General features: G+C 45.0%; 1 protein-coding gene across 2 annotated transcripts in view; it reads left to right on the top strand.

Moving 5' to 3' along the window:
- Nucleotides 1–15,331: 15,331 nt before the first annotated feature.
- The window catches only part of Setx (senataxin), a 100,624-nt gene continuing 100,237 nt past the window's right edge, over nucleotides 15,332–15,718 (top strand). The window contains exon 1 of one of the 2 annotated variants that reach the window (XM_045146645.1): nucleotides 15,332–15,391. The gene's annotated coding sequence lies outside the window, so the exon portion shown is untranslated. The remainder of the gene's footprint in view (nucleotides 15,392–15,718) is intronic. The other variant, XM_004654036.2, reaches the window with a different exon arrangement.

Raw genomic sequence — 15,718 nt, 5'->3', positions numbered from 1 at the left:
TTTTCTTTTTATTTTTTTTCAAGGTAGGATCTTTCTCTAGCCCAGGCTGACTTGGAATTCACTATGTAGTCTCAGGGTGGCCTCAAACTCATAGTTAATCCCAGCACTTGGGAGACAGAGGTAGGAGGATCACAGTGAATTCGAGCCACCCTGAGACTATATAGTAAATTCCAGGCCAGCCAAGACTAGAGTGAGACCCTACCTCAAAAAAAAAACAAAAACAACAACAACAACATATATTTTTGTAACAAGCCAGATGAGGTGGCTCACATTTATAATCCCAGCATTTGGGAGATTGAGGAAGGATGTTTTCTATGAGAAACATTTGAGAAGTTTGGCTGTTAAATAACATGCCATCCTGTCTCTGTCTGTATCTCTCTGCTTGCAAATAAATAAAGAAAATATTTAAAAATTTTTATGGTCAGGCCTGGAGAGATGGCTTTAATATTTTTATTTATTTAATTAATTTATTTATTAGAGAGAGAGAGACATAGAGAGTGAGAATGGGCATGCCAGGGCCTCTAGCCACTGCAAATGAACTCTAGACACATGTGTCACCATATGCATCTGCCTTACATGGGTCCTGGGTAAGCAAACCTAGGTCCTTTGGCTTTGCAGGCCTTAACCGCTAAGCAATCTCTCCAGGCCTCTGTCTTTATTGTAATTCTGAATCCTGTTTAATAAAGATATTCCTCTCTCTCTCACAGTCTTATGGTTGTCTCATGGCTTAGGAAGAGTTCTTTTATTATTATTTATTTATTTATTTTGTTTGTTTTTGTTTTTTTCAAGGTAAGGTCTCACTCTAGTCCAGGCTGACCTGGAATTCACTATGTAGTCTCAGGGTGGCCTCAACTCACAGTGATCCTCCTACCTCTGCCTCCTGAGTGCTGGGATTAAAGGTATGCACCATCACACCAGGCTAATTTTTATTTTTAAAATTTATTTATTTGTCAGAGAGAAAGAGGGAGGGAGGAGGGAGGGAGGGGGAGAGAGAGTGAGAATGGGTGCCCCAAGGGCCTCTAGTTGCTGCAAATGAACTCCATACTCATGGGCAACCTTGTGCATCTGGCTTACGTGGGTCCTAGGGAATTGAACCTGGTTCTTTTGGCTTTGCAGGCAAGCGCCTTAACCACTAAGCCATCCCTCTAGACCAAGAGTTAATTCTTTTTTTTTAAAATTTATTTATTTATTTTATTTATTTGAGAGCGACAGACACAGAGAGAAAGACAGATAGAGGGAGAGAGAATGGGCGCGCCAGGGCTTCCAGCCTCTGCAAACGAACTCCAGACATGTGCACCCCCTTGTTCATCTGGCTAATGTGGCACCTGGGGAACCGAGCCTCAAACTGAAAGGCCCAAGAATTCAGAAGCTCAGAAATACTATCACACTCCAAAGGGAGCTTAAGCGGGCCCCCTGCATACCTCAAACTCCAGGCTTTACTCTCTGTTAGAAGCAAGTAAAGAATCCCTCTTCTCATTATATCAGAGCCCGCTCCTAATATAAAACTAGGTAAAAAGGGCATGAGATAGCCCTCAAGGATGGGAAATGAGTAATAAAGTGAACCACTTATTTGGTTTCTGTAAATAGCCTGCACCATAAGTCTTAATAGCCCACACAGTAAGCCTTAGTAGCTCGCACCATAAGCTGTAGCAAGCCTGCCTCAGACCACCAAGGTCATAGGAGGCTGATACCATACTCCGCTACTCCCACCCAAGGACCTGCGCAAATGCTGACCACCAAGGTTACAAGAGAATGATTGGTCCGTGAGGGGCTTGAACAAAGTAAACTAATTGGCTTAGAAACTATGGGGTGGCACAAACTGACTGGCTTGCACCCCGCGGGCTCCTGATATTAAAAAAATGATTGGTCTAATGCACAGGCTTTGTTAGAAACCCTATAAAAACTGTCCTGTTCCTGCATTCGGGGCTCTGCAGTCCTCTACCCCTGTGCGGTGTACGACTGTGGGCCCCAGCGCGCTTGGAATAAAATCCTCTTGCAGTTTGCATCAAGACCGCTTCTCATGAGTGATTTGGGGTGTTGCCTTATCCGGGCAGAGCGTGGGGGCCCCCTGCGGGGTTTTTTTCCTACATCCCCAGGGTCCTTAGGCTTCACAGGCAAGCGCTTAACTGCTAAGCCATCTCTCCAGCCCAAGAGTTAATTCTTTACCACTTCCGGAGTAAGAATCCAGTCTCTGCTCACTGACAGTGGAGCTTTTCCCTCCCATTTCAGCTGACCTAGAACTCAAACTGTAGTCCTAAACTGATCTCAAACTTGTGGCAATCCTCATACCTCAGCCTGTACAGTCTTAGGTCTAAAGGTGTGGCCACCATGCCCAGCTTATACTGGTAGATTTTGTTACTGATTCAATCTGTTATTGCACCCTTCAGATTTTCCATTTCTTCTTGAGTAAGTTTTGATATTTTTTGTGTGTAGGACTTTGTTCATGGCATTTAATTGTTCCCAGTGCAGCTGAGAGGAACTTTTGCTTTGTAGGATAGAGGACAATCTAAGACTACTTCTGAAGAGAAAGCAAACTGAAAGCTGATTACAGAAAGGAATAGTACAGAGGACTACCCCACAAAGTAGTGTTGATTCCATGCTAGGAAACAGAAGCCAGCAGTCTGCAGGGACCAAACTGATGCCATGACAGGCCTCAATAAGGCGCCACTCGAACTAGGCCTATGTTTTAGTTTCCCAGAGAGGCAGGCAGGACTTCTGTAAAGGACCTGCCTTGACATATGGCCGGGAAGGCAGCCACCCAGAGGCAGAGTCAGTTCCTGGACATGCCCAGACATGTCCCTTTTGTACCTTCTGCCCCAACCAATTAGAAATGCACAACAGTGACTGCTGGTTGCCTAGCCAATCATTTTAAAGATTACCTAACCTGCCTGGAATTCATCTAGACCTAGCCCACCAAAACCTTAGGACCAATCAAAAGAATACAAGTATAGTTACTGTTCAAATTAACCAATCATGTTAGAAAAGACTAAGCCCGCCAAAATTCCTCTAGCTGTGCTTAAAAGGAGCCTGTGAGCACCTCTCAGGGTAGCCATTTTGTATGAATGTTTGCCTACCACCCCCCTCCGCCCACATGCTGGCTGATTATGCAGAATAAATGCTCTTTGTTTTTACATACTATTTGAGTCGGGGGGGGGGGGGATCTTTCTTCAGTGATTCTGGGACCCTTACACAGTCCCTGGCATCAGTGAGGCTGGACTGACATCTCCTGTCCTCCCTTGATCCATTGCATGTAGAGGAGAGTTGAAGTGTATATGATTTTTCTTGGGGAGAAGTTAAAAAAAAAATCATCTATTCATTCCAGACAGGGCATCAATCACAGATCTAAGAAACAGTTCCACCCAGGTCTAGTTTGCTATACCACTGAGTTTATTGGAGTTCCTTACAGGAACATGGAGGACTCAAAGTGGCATCATGGGAAACCCCTAGCATAGGTGACAACTCACAAAACGCTGCATCCCTGAAACCTCTTGCATAAATTGCAAGCAGCTCTAATCTCTACCCAGCACTTGTTATTAGTTATATAACATAGGGGAGGGAGGCCTTATGAACTTTGTAAGTTTCAGGAGCTTTCTGAGCCTTGTAAGTCTCATTTACTTTCTCAGTCTTAGAGTGACCCCCTCTTCTTCCTCCAGAAGCGAGTTTCACTTTGGAGAAATAGTTACACAACAGTTATCACTAAAGAGGACAAGAAAGGGCCCTTCCTGATATAATCTTTGGTAGGAGACTGAAGGCAAACGTATAGTCACTTGCCGTGTTTCTTCATATTCAGGGGTGTATGTTTTACTATATTAATGAATCAAAACTCTTTTTTTTTTTTTCCTGAGATAGGAGCTCACCTGAGCCCAGGCTGACCTGGAACTCACTCCATAGCCCTAGAATGACTTTGAACTCAGATATCCTCCTACCTCAGCCTCCCAGTGCTGGGATTAATGGCATGTGCCACCACTTTCTTTTTTTTTTTTTTTTAATTTTTATTTATTTATTTATTTGACAGAGAAAGAGGGAGAGAGAGAGAATGGGTGTGCCTGGACCTCCTATCACTGCAAATGAACTCCAGACATGTGCGACCCCTTGTGCATCTGGCTAATGTGGGTCCTGGGGAATTGAACCTGGGTCCTTTGGCTTTGCAGGCAAACACCTTAACCTCTAGGCCATCTCTAACCTTGTTTTCCTTTTATTTTATTTTATTTTTTAATGTGCCACCATTTTTAGCAACAGGGTTTTCCTAATGCACATAGCTAGCTTATGGGAAATCCTAGGTTGTCCATGAAGTGTCCTTAATCATGCTGTCATATCCGTAGTCTGAATAGCTTGGGTCAGGAGAGGTTTGCTGTATTTTAACACTGTATTACTTAGATTGTTTTGCTTTGGTTAAAATGGCTCAAGTAGAAAAGCAGTCCCACTCATATTAAGACAGGGTACAAAACTGTAACTAAAATGTGTACAGTGAATTGTCTTTCAGACAACTAGATTTGTACTTTTATTTCTCCATCTCTGTAGAGGGGACCTGTACTTATTGTGTCTTTTTTTTTTTTTTTTTTTTTTTTGGTTTGGCGAGGTAGGGTCTCACTCTGGTCCAGGCTGACCTGGAATTAACTCTGTAGTCTCAGGGTGACCTCGAACTCATGGTGATCCTCCTACCTCTGCCTCCCGAGTGTATTGTGTCTTTTTGTAGTGTCTTCCACAGGCACAACCTAAGTTTGGAGCACTAGCTTGCTTTTTATTATGTTTACTACAATTTTTAATAAATTGAATAGACAGTATATATGTAATTGAAACTGATGTGGCTATCTTTTTTAATAAAGAAGGCACTTAGATAGATCTCCAGTTGTCTTCTTTAATTGCTCTTCATCCTATTTTTGTTTGTTTGTTTTTCAAGGTAGGGTCTCACTCTAGCTCAGGCTGACCTGGAATTCATTCTGTAGTCTTAGGATGGCCTCAAACTCATTGTAATCCTCATACATTTGCCTCCCCAGTGCTGGGATTAAAGGTGTGCACCACCATGCCTGGCTGTGCACATACACCACAACATGTACACAATAAAAAAACAGGATAAATGGGGCTGGAGAGATGGTGTAGCTGTTAAGTGCTTGCCTGTGAAGCCTAAGGACCCCGGTTCGAGGCTCGGTTCCCCAGGTCCCATGTTAGCCAGATGCACAAGGGGGTGCATGCATCTGGAGTTCGTTTGGAAGCCCTGGCGCACCCATTCTCTCTCTCTCCCTCTATCTGTCTTTCTCTCTGTGTCTGTCGCTCTCAAAAAAAAAAAAAAAAAAAAAACAGGATAAATGCTGGGCATGGGGATACATGCCTTTAATCCCAGCACTGGGGAGGCAGAGGTAGGAGGGTTGCCATGAGTTCAAGGCCATCCTGAGACTACAGAGTGAATTCCAGGTCAGCCTGGGCTACAGTGAGACCCTACCTGGAAAACCAAAGAAAAAAAAAAAAAAAAGGATGAAGGCTGGAGAGATACCTCAGCAGTTAAAGGTGCTTACTTTGAAAGCCTGTGTGCCTGGGGCTCAATTCCCCAGTACCACATAAAGCCAGATGCACAAAGTAACACACACATCTAGAGTTCATATGTGTTGGCAAGAGGCCCTGGCATGCTCCCTCTCCTTGCAAATGAATAAATAATTAAGCCTAAGGACCCAGGTTCGATTCTTCAGGTCCCATGTAAGCCAGATACACATGGTGGCACATGTATCTGGAGTTCATTTACAGTGACTAGAGGTCCTGGCATGCCCATGCTCTCTCTGTCGCAAATAAATAAGAACAAATCTTTAAAAAATATTTGTAATGTTCAAAACAGTTCCATTTGTAACATTCCCAAATTGAAGTAGCCCAAATATCTATTAGTAGAACAGTGGAAAAAAGTCAAATTGTGGTAAATTTATTTAATGAAAAATATTGAGGGAGATTTCCACTCAAGTCCAGGCTGACTTGGAAGTCACTCTGCAGTCCAGGCTGGCCTCAAACTCATTGAATTCTTCTACCCTAGCCTCTTGAGTGCTGGAATTATAGGTGTGAACTACTACACACAACTAATAAAATGTGACAAAAGAAATGAATGATGCATACAACTATGAAGTTCACCCTTTATGTGAACAAAATGAGACACAAGAAGACCAAATGTAAATCCAATGATATAGGGCTCTAGGACAGGTGAAGTGAACCTATGGTAAGTAATATGGTGGCTGCAATCAGATTAGGGGTTCTACTGGGTGATTGTAGAGAGGGGGTTACTGCAAAATGGCACAAGGGTAATTTCTGGTATGAAGATCCTGATTGGTGTTGGTTACATAGAAATTGTTAAAACTCACCAAGTCAGCCAGGTGTGGTGGTGCACACCTTTAATCCCAGCACTTGGGAGGCAGAGGTTAGGAGGATTGCCGTGAGTTTGAGTCTACCCTGAGACTACATAGCCAGATAAGTCTGAGCTAGAGTGAGACACTACCTAGAACAAACAAAATAAATAAATAAATAAATCAGTTATTCATTTAGATGAGACTTGTTTCAAATAGAAAGAACAGGTTTGGATTGCTGATGATCCAAATCACAGTGAAATGAGTCTCATGACAAATAGGTAAAATTACAAACACTGTATTTTTTTAGGAAATAGTGACATATCATAGTATGTATCTAGAAAGAACAGATGTAGTGGTTGCATGCCATTAATACAGAGTAATTAGGCTCTACTGCTACCCCAGTAAACATTCAGTGTTCTGGAATCTCAAAGCTAGAGGACAGGGAAGATTGTTATTTCTGGTCCTTCCCTTTGCAGTCCTTTTCTTTTACTTTGATAATCCTAAATGTTCACATTGAACATCAGACTAGATCATTACTTTTCAAAATTTTCAACAAAATTGTTACCATGTTTGCCATGGAAAAAGCAATGACCTATTCATTTTACACAGAGAAAATTATCTTACACATCATTGTTCACTGGAATAATAAAAGTCTATGCAGCCACAATGTGTAACTTTTATCAAGTTGTGTTGGCAGTTTGAATGACTTTTTTTTTTTTTTTCAGTATTTTGTATTTGTGGGTTTTGTTAGTTTAAAAACTTGTAAGTCAGGGTCTAGATATGCAGCCCAGGCTGGCCTTGAACTCATTTTTATCCTTTTGATTGTCTTCTGTTTTTGCTTTTATCTTGTTTTTGAGGTAGGGTCTCATTCTAGCTCTAGTCTGACCTGGAATTCATTATGTAGTCTCAGGGTGGCATCAAATTTATGGCGATCCTCCTACCTCTGCCTCCTGAGTGCTGGGATTAAAGGCATGTGCCATCACACCCAGCTTTCTTTTTTTTTTTCCGAGGTAGGGTCTCACTCTAGCCCAGGCTGACCAGGAACTCTGTAGTTTCACGGTGGCCTTGAACTCCTTGAACTCAGTGATCCTCCTACCTCTGCCTCCAGAGTGCTGGGATTAAAGGTGTGCACCACCATGCCCAGCTCCGGCTTTTATCTTTGTGACCTCTGACTTCAGATTCTTCTGCCTCTGCTTCCCAAATGCTGGGATTACAGACATGCCTAAAGTCACTCAAGGTTGGGCTGGAGAGATGATTTAGCTGTTAAGTGCTTGCCTGTGAAGCCTAAGGACCCTGGTTCAAGGCCTGCATTCCCTAGGAACCACGTTAGCCAGATGCACAAGGGGGCGCATGTGTCTGGAGTTCATTTGCAGTGACTGGAGGCCCTGGCGCGCCCATTCTCTCTCTGTCTGTATCTCTCAAATAAATAAGTAAATAAATAAAAGTAAACAACAACAAAAAAACTAAAGCCATTCAAGGTTAAAAGCTTTTATGTTACTGAACGCTGAAGTCAGATTTAGGCAGGGTCTCTTGTAGCCCAGGCTGGCCTCAAATTCTAAATGTAGCTGAGGATGGCCTTGAATTTCTGATCTACTTCCCAAGTGCTAGGGCTTTCTTTACTGTGGTTACTATTGGGTCATGCTCTTGTTTTACAAATTGCAGTCACCACATGTCCTATACATGCTACAAGAGAAAGGTCTGTTCTCAAATGCCACTGTACTATTTTTTTAAAGTATTTAAAAAATTTATTTGTTTATTTGACAGAGAAAGAGGGAGAGAGTGAGGGAGAATGGGCGTGCCAGGGCCTCCAGCCACTGTAAACGAACTCCAGACACATGCACACTCTTGTGCATCTGGCTAACGTGGGTTCTGGTGAATTGAACCTGGGTCCTTTGGCCTTGCAGGCAAACTCCTTAACCACTAAGCCATCCTTCCAGCACTGCCACCATAATATTTAAAATACTGCAGCTCTCTGTAGCTCATTAACATAAAATAAAATTACTAAAGCAGGCATTGCACACAAGAGAATGGTAGTAAACAGAGTATCAAGGGGAGAAGATGAGGAAACAGGAGTGAAGGAAAGATGCATGAGTGTTTTCCTCCCAGACATGTACTACGAAAGGAAGAAGAAGTGATCCAAGGAAATGTCATGTTGTGATGACAAACCCAAGGTATAGGGGACAGTATCAGACCAGAATAGACGTTGTGGACAGAAACACAGCAGTTGACTCCTCAGAGAAAAAGAGAGAATAGCTCTTCTGAGAGGGAAAGAGGTTCTTCTATAGCAGGTAAGAAAAGAGACTTGACCTTGTCTCCTGAGTCATTTGTCAGTGGGGGTGGGATTTAAATAGAGGTCAAAGGCAGCTCACTATGTTGAAGTAGTAAACTTATAGTGCCATCTTGTCCTCCTTGAGGCTAGCCATTTGGGGTGAGGCGCCAGGGGCCATGAGGAGTTAGGCTCTAAGTGACTATATAAGGACATCACAAGGCATGGGGTTAGGGAACAAGCAATTAGGGTCTCGGCTGCTAGAGAACTGTGGGGTGATGTTGCTTTTTTCTTCTGGCCTTTTATCTTTATAGTCAGTTCTCAAATTGTTGAAAAGACAGATCAAATTGAAGACTGTGGGCTGGATAGATGGCTTAGCGGTTAAGCGCTTGCCTGTGAAGCCTAAGGACCCCGGTTTGAGGCTCAATTCCCCAGGACCCACGTTAGCCAGATGCACAAGGTGGCACATGCATCTGGAGTTTGTTTGCAGTGGCTGGAGGCCCTGGCGCGCCCATTCTCTCTCTCTCTCTCTCTCTGTCTCTTCCTCTCTCTGTCACTATCAAATAAATAAATAAAAATAAACAAAAAAAAAACTTAAAAAAAATTGAAGACTGTACAACTAGCACCTTCCTTTGTATTAACTTATTTGAGTAACCAATATCCCATTATTACTAAGACAAAGAATGCTCTGTTCCTATCATTTTCAAGATATTATGCAAGTCATTAGTCTACTGAAATGGTTGTGGGGCATGGTGGCACACGCCTTTAATCCCAGAGGCAGAGGTAGGAAGACTGCCATGAGTTTGAGGCCACCCTGAGACTCCCTAGTGAATTCCAGGTCAGCCTGGGCTAGAGTGAGACCCTACCTCAGAAAAAACAAACAGAAAAACAACAACAACAACAAAAGAAACCAAGTAAAAAATAAAATAAGGGCTGGAGAGATGGCTTAGCGGTTAAGTGCTTGCCTGTGAAGCCTAAGGACCCTGGTTCGAGGCTCGATTCCCCAGGTCCCACGTTAGCCAGATGCACAAGGGGGCGCACGCGTCTGGAGTTCGTTTTCAGTGGCTGGAGGCCCTGGCGCGCCCATTCTCTCTCTCTCCCTCTATCTGTCTTTCTCTCTATGTCTGTCGCTCTCAAGTAAATAAATAAAAAATTTAAAAAAAAATAAAAGAATGAAATGGTCTTGCCAGATAAGGACTGGTGAGTCCAGTGGTTAACAGACGAAAGACTGGGCAAACAGAAATCATGAGATTAGAAGATAGGTAAGGAAAACAAAATTCAACCTGTGTAGGCTGGTAGCACTGTGAGTATAACTGGGGAAGTGATAACAGCAGTTGTTAGGTAGATGGGGAGAGGCCACTTACATATCAGACCTCTCTGGGTAAAAAGTGATTTCATTAAGTGTGCCTAGGAAACTCTCCTTTCCCAGTGCTGCAGTACACTAGGAAACAAAAGAAAAGTGAACAGAAGTATTTAACACGTGGGGGGGGGGAGGGGAGGGGGGGAGGAGGAGAGGCAGAAAGAATGACACTGTTCCCCATCAACAGGGTTATACAAAGGACCTGCAAGTTCATATCCCGTCACCTTGCATTGCTAATAAAGATCTCCAGAATTAAGGCTGAGGCTTCAGCTAGGAAGTAAAGAGAAAGTTCCCCTAAGACTTAATATTGTCTGCCTCGCAGCTGAAACCCAGCCTCACAAGTATTTTGTCATTGATTGTATCGTCTTATCCCATCAGCTCTGCCACTTGCAACCTTGCATGTTGTCTCCTAACTTGACTCTTTAACCTTTGTTCATTGTTCCATCAACCATCACCATCACCATCAACATGACTACTTCTGATCCCTGAACCTCTGTGGAGTCATCTGTGGATAAAGAAACTATCCCAGAGTCTGTCCCTATAATTATTTCTATTTCTATTGGCTTAACGTTCTGGAAGATGCACCAGGCTGTAGCTGCCCAAACACATTTGATGTTGCATTTGGCAACATTGGTGGCCTACAGGCAAGCAGCCATCACACAGAGGCTGCTTACTTAGCTCTGCTAACAGGCCTTCTTCAAGCTCTTTGCACTGTTAGTAATGACCAGGAGTAGCAGGTACCTAAAATTGAAATTTTATTTCTAGGGCTTGAGAGATGGCTTAGCAGTTAAGGCGCATGCGTGTGAAGCCTAAGGACCCAGATTCAATTGCCCAGGTTCCACATAAGGCAGATGCACATGTGGCACATGAATCTGGAGTTCATTTGCAGTGACGAGAGGCCCTGGTGTGCCCATTCTCTCTTCCTCTGTCTTAAATATATAAATAAAAATAAATCTTAAAAAAATTTATTTTTAAGTTTGTGTGTGGGGGGGGGAATATGAATCAGATGATGGGCCTTTTGCCACTGCAAAGGAACTCCAGATGCATGTGCTGCTTTGTGTGTCTGGCTTTATGTGGGTCCTGGGGAACTGAATCTGGATCTGTAGGATCTGCGCACAAGTGCCTATAACCACTTCGCAATCTCCACAACCCACCTACTAAGAATTTTCAAGCTGGCAATCACAGCATTTGAAGGCTGAGGCAGGGTGATTGCTACAATTTCTAGGCTAGCATATAGTGAGTTTCAGACCTGCCTGGTAGAAGGAATGAGATATTGCCTCAAAACTTGGTTCCTAGGCTTTGCAGGCAGTCCCTTAACTGCTGAACCATCTCCCCAGCCCAAAGCACTTTTTTTCTGTGCTGTAAAACTATTTTTGGGGGGTTCTCAGGCACAAAGCTAGGTCCTCCATTCAGAATTCTGAGTGATGTTCCTTATACTGCAGTGAATGCTTGACATTTTAATTTTTATTATTTTATTTTTAAATATTTTATTTTAAGAATATTTTATTTTTTAAAATTAAAAAAAATTTGTTTTTGTTTATTTATTTGAGAGCGACAGAGAGAAGAAGGCAGAGGGAGAGAGAGAGAATGGGTACGCTAGAGTTTCCAGCCTCTGTAAATGAACTCCAGATGCTTGCGCCCCCTTTGTGCATCTGGCTAACGTGGGTCCTGGGGAATTGAGCCTCGAACGGAGGTCCTTAGGCTTCACAGGCAAGCGCTTAACCGCTAAGCCATCTCTCCAGCCCAAGAATATTTTATTTTTATTTGAGAGAGGGAAAGAGGCAGAGAGAGAGAGAGGGAGAGGGACGGAGAGAGAGAGACAGAGAGAGAGAGAGAGAGAATGGGAGAGAGCGCGCCAAGAGCAAGCACATCAGGGCTTCCAGCCACTGCAAACAAACTCCAGATGCATGCACCACCTTGTGCATCTGGCTTATGTGGGTCCTGGGGAATCGAACCGAGGTCCTTTGGCTTTGCAAGTAAGCACCTTAACTGCTGAGCCATCTCTCCAGCCCATTTTAAAGTATTTTATTTATTTATTTGAGAGTAGGGAGGAGAGAAGGAGGGATGGGGGGAGGGAGAGAGAGAGAGAGAGAAAGAGAGAGAGAGAGGGAGAGAGAGATACAATTGGCATGCCAGCACCTCCAGCCACTGCAACCAAACTTCAAATGCATATGTCACCTTGTACATCTGGCTTACATGGGTACTGATGAATTGAACTTGGGTCCTTAGGCTCTGAAGGCAAGAACCTTATCTACTAAGCCATCTCTCCAGCCCCAATTTTATTTTGTAAATATTTTATTTATTTATTTGCAAGAAGAGAGAGGTAGGAGAGAGAAAGAGAGAATGAGTGCACAAGGGCCCCCAGCCACTGAAAATGAACTCTAGACTCATGCACCACCATGTGCATCTGGCTTACTTGGGTACTGGGTAATCAAACCTGGGTCCTTAAGCCTTGTAGGCAAGCGCCTTAACCACTGAGTCATCTCTCCAACCCTCATTTTTATTTATTTATTTTTTAAAGATTTTTTAAAATTTATTTATTAGAGAGAGAGGGAGAGAGAGAGAGAATGGGCACCCAGGGCCCCCGGCCACTGAAAATGAACTGTAGACTCATGCACCATCATGTGCATCTGGCTTACTTGAAACCTCAAACCTGGGTCCTTGAGATTTGCAGGCATGCACCTTAATTGCTAAGCCATCTCTCCAGCCCTCATTTTTATTTTTCATAGCTACCTTAAGAAAATCAATTTAACACATCATTCAGCTAAATCTATGTAATGAATTCTGTAAAGATCTGTATCAAAATAATGATGGCTAATAATAACTATGGCTATCTCATCACAGACATGGAAATTCAGGTTATTTTTTGTTTGATTTTCTTTTTGAAAAATTTACTCACGCACCCAATGCTTATTTTTTCAATTATTTTAAAAAGTAAAAAGTGCATTAAAAGTATTTTTTTTTTTCTTATTTTACAGGATGTGATGTCTCACACCTTTAACTCCAGCACTTGGGAGGCAGAGGCAGGAAGGACACATGAGTTCAAACCCAGTCTGAAACTACACAGTGAGTTCCAGTCAGCCTTGGCAAGAGTGAGACCCCATCTAGAAATGAACAAGAAAGTATTACGTTTTTGCAGAGTGTGATGGTGCACATCTTTAATCCTAAAAAAAAAAAAAAAAAAAAAAAATCCCAGCACTCAGGAGGCAGAGGTAGGAGGATCGCATGAGTTGAGGTCACCATGGGATTACATAGTAAATTCCAGGTCATCCTGGGCTCTAATGAGACCCTACCTTGAAAAAAACCAAAAAAAGACAAAAAAAAAAAAAAAGTAGTATTTTTTTTAATGGCAGCGCAGTTTGGTCAGTTTTATACCGTCCCTATCTAGATGTGGACATTTTTTTTCAAGGTAGGATTTCACACTAGCCCAGGCTGACCTGGAAGTCACCATGTCTGTCTCACCGTGGCCTCAAACTCAGAGCCATCCCCCTGTCTCTGCCTCCCAAGTGCTGGGATTAAAGGCCTGGGTTACCACCCAGGTTATGGTGGAAATTTTTGACCTGAGAAAAACCGGAAGTTGGAAGCAAAAAAAAATCACTGTCACGTGCTCAAACTTCAAGTCTCAACTTCTGATTGGCTAAAGCTCCTCCAACGGTCATCCAACTCAAGATAAGCCACGCCCCTTTTCTAGAAATTTTCCTGCAGAGCCCTACGTCCATTTTTCCTTGGCTGGCTTATTTGCCGTTAAGGCTTCTCCTGGGTAGGATCCTCTGTGATCCACCTGGAGTCCTAGTTTCTCCTCTTCTTTAGTGGTGCTGGGAATGGAACCCAGGCCCTCAAGCATGCCAGGTGAGTTACTTCTCCAGTGCCGCTTAAAAAAAAAAAATTTTTTTTTTTTTTAATCTTTAAAGAAAAATTTTTTTGAGATACCATCCCATGTACACCAAGTTGGTCTAAAATTGATCTCCGTTTCCATTTCCTGTGCAGGGGATTAAAGGTGTGTGTCATACACCTTTTTAAAAAAAAATTTATTTATTTGCATGCAGGGATTAAAAAGAGAGGGGGAACATGCCAGGCCTTCCCACCATTTTGTGCTCGTGGTTTTGTGTGGCCGGGCAGTGCCATCTCTCCAGCCCTGGCAAGGCTTTTATTTAAAAAAAAAAAAAATCTGAATTTCCCACTTCTGAGATTCTTGTGGAAGACTGGGTGATCCACATGTGAGGGTTCTAGAAAATTCTCACGGGCGCCGTTGAATGACGAAGCTGGCAGGGGCGCGCAGCATCAGAAACAGCCGTTAGGAATCCCCTCCCCCCACCCCACGGGCAAGGCCGCGCACGCGCGCGAGGGGGCGCAGCGTCGAGTTGGTCGGCAGTGGCTGCAGGCCCTGGCGCCGCAGTTCTCTCTCTCTCTCTCTCTCTCTCTGTCTTGCTTTAAAAAAATAAAAAGGTGAAAAAAAAGAGAAGGGTGGGCTTTCCAGAGGCAGTGCCCCGAAAAGCTGCTGGAGATTTGTCGCAAGCAACCGGGGCGAGTCCGTAATAATGTTGAGTTCATTTATTCACAGTTTTAGAGGTAGGGTGGCCTCGAACTCACGGTGATTCTACCTCTGCCTCTCGAGTGCTGGGAATTAAAAGGCGTGCCCCGGGGCCTGGCCTGACACACTCTTGAACATTTGCATAGCCAATTCTTCCTTTACCTAGTCTGGTCGTGCGCTGTGGGGAGTGACAGCACCTGGAACTCCAGACTTTTATGTAGTCATGGCCTAGTCACGTGAAGTGCCGCCGGGAACCATCTCGCGGCTGGCTGCTTTGCATAGCGCGGCCACCTCGGGGCTGGCTGCCTCGGCTTTACTTAACACTGTGCCCCTAACAGGATATGTTTTGTAAGTTATTTCAGGTTTCTGAAGGAACTCCGAAGAGAGCTCCCCGACATCTCGAGAAGAGGAAGAGCGGGAGCAGAGGCGCGGGGAGGTCAGCGTTCAGAGCGCCTCGGGAAGGCGCGTGGGGGGGGAGGGGCCGCCACGCCCAGAGGCGGTACGGGGGCGGGGCTCCGCAGCCCACTTTCCACACTGGCTTCCCTGATTGGTTGGGTGCCCTGCTGCCCGGAAGTGATGCCACGTCCATCCCTCTCGTGGGCCCGAGCTGTCCCCGTTGCTGCCCTTGTGAAGGCCCGCCCCTCTCGGCGTACCAAAACACGGGCTCTGTGTGGAACGAGGCGCTGGGGGGGCGGAGCGGCCGCCGCGCGGGGGGCGGGGCCTGCGCTCGCGGCCGACGCGGGTTGGGTCTCCCGGCCGCAGCCTCGCACTTCCGCCCGCGGCCGAGTTGTGGGGCCCGAGGCATGGAGGTGGGCTAGTCGGTGACGCGCGGCCGTGTGTCGGGTGAGGACAGCGGCCCGGGGCTCGAGGCCCGGGGGCCGGCGGGCGTGAGCGTGCGCGCGCTCTGCAAGGTGCGTGTGGGGTTGCCCCCAGTGACCGTTGCGGCGCGGCGGGGCTAGGGCGGCGTGAGCTGGGACCCTTCTCCCGCGAGCGCTGCACGCTTGGCGGGAGCGGCGGTGCAGAGAGTCTTTTATTTATTTTTTTGGTGTGTGCTGCACTCAGTGCGTGTGGCCGCGGGGAGCACCTAGCTACCCACCCTTGGGTGTTGGGAGCGATTTAGGGATCCGGGCTGGCTTCCGGGAGTGGCCAGGGTGGTCTCTCGGTGGACGGTGCCCGGCCTGCCGTGTCGCCCTCAGCCCTCCGTCTCTGTGTGGAGAGAGTGCTTCTCCGGACTAATC

Source organism: Jaculus jaculus, chromosome 1 (assembly GCF_020740685.1).
Source record: "Jaculus jaculus isolate mJacJac1 chromosome 1, mJacJac1.mat.Y.cur, whole genome shotgun sequence".
NCBI lineage: Eukaryota > Metazoa > Chordata > Mammalia > Rodentia > Dipodidae > Jaculus > Jaculus jaculus.
The sequence above is the reverse complement of the archived record's forward strand: the minus strand, read 5'-3'. Positions and strand labels throughout refer to the sequence as shown.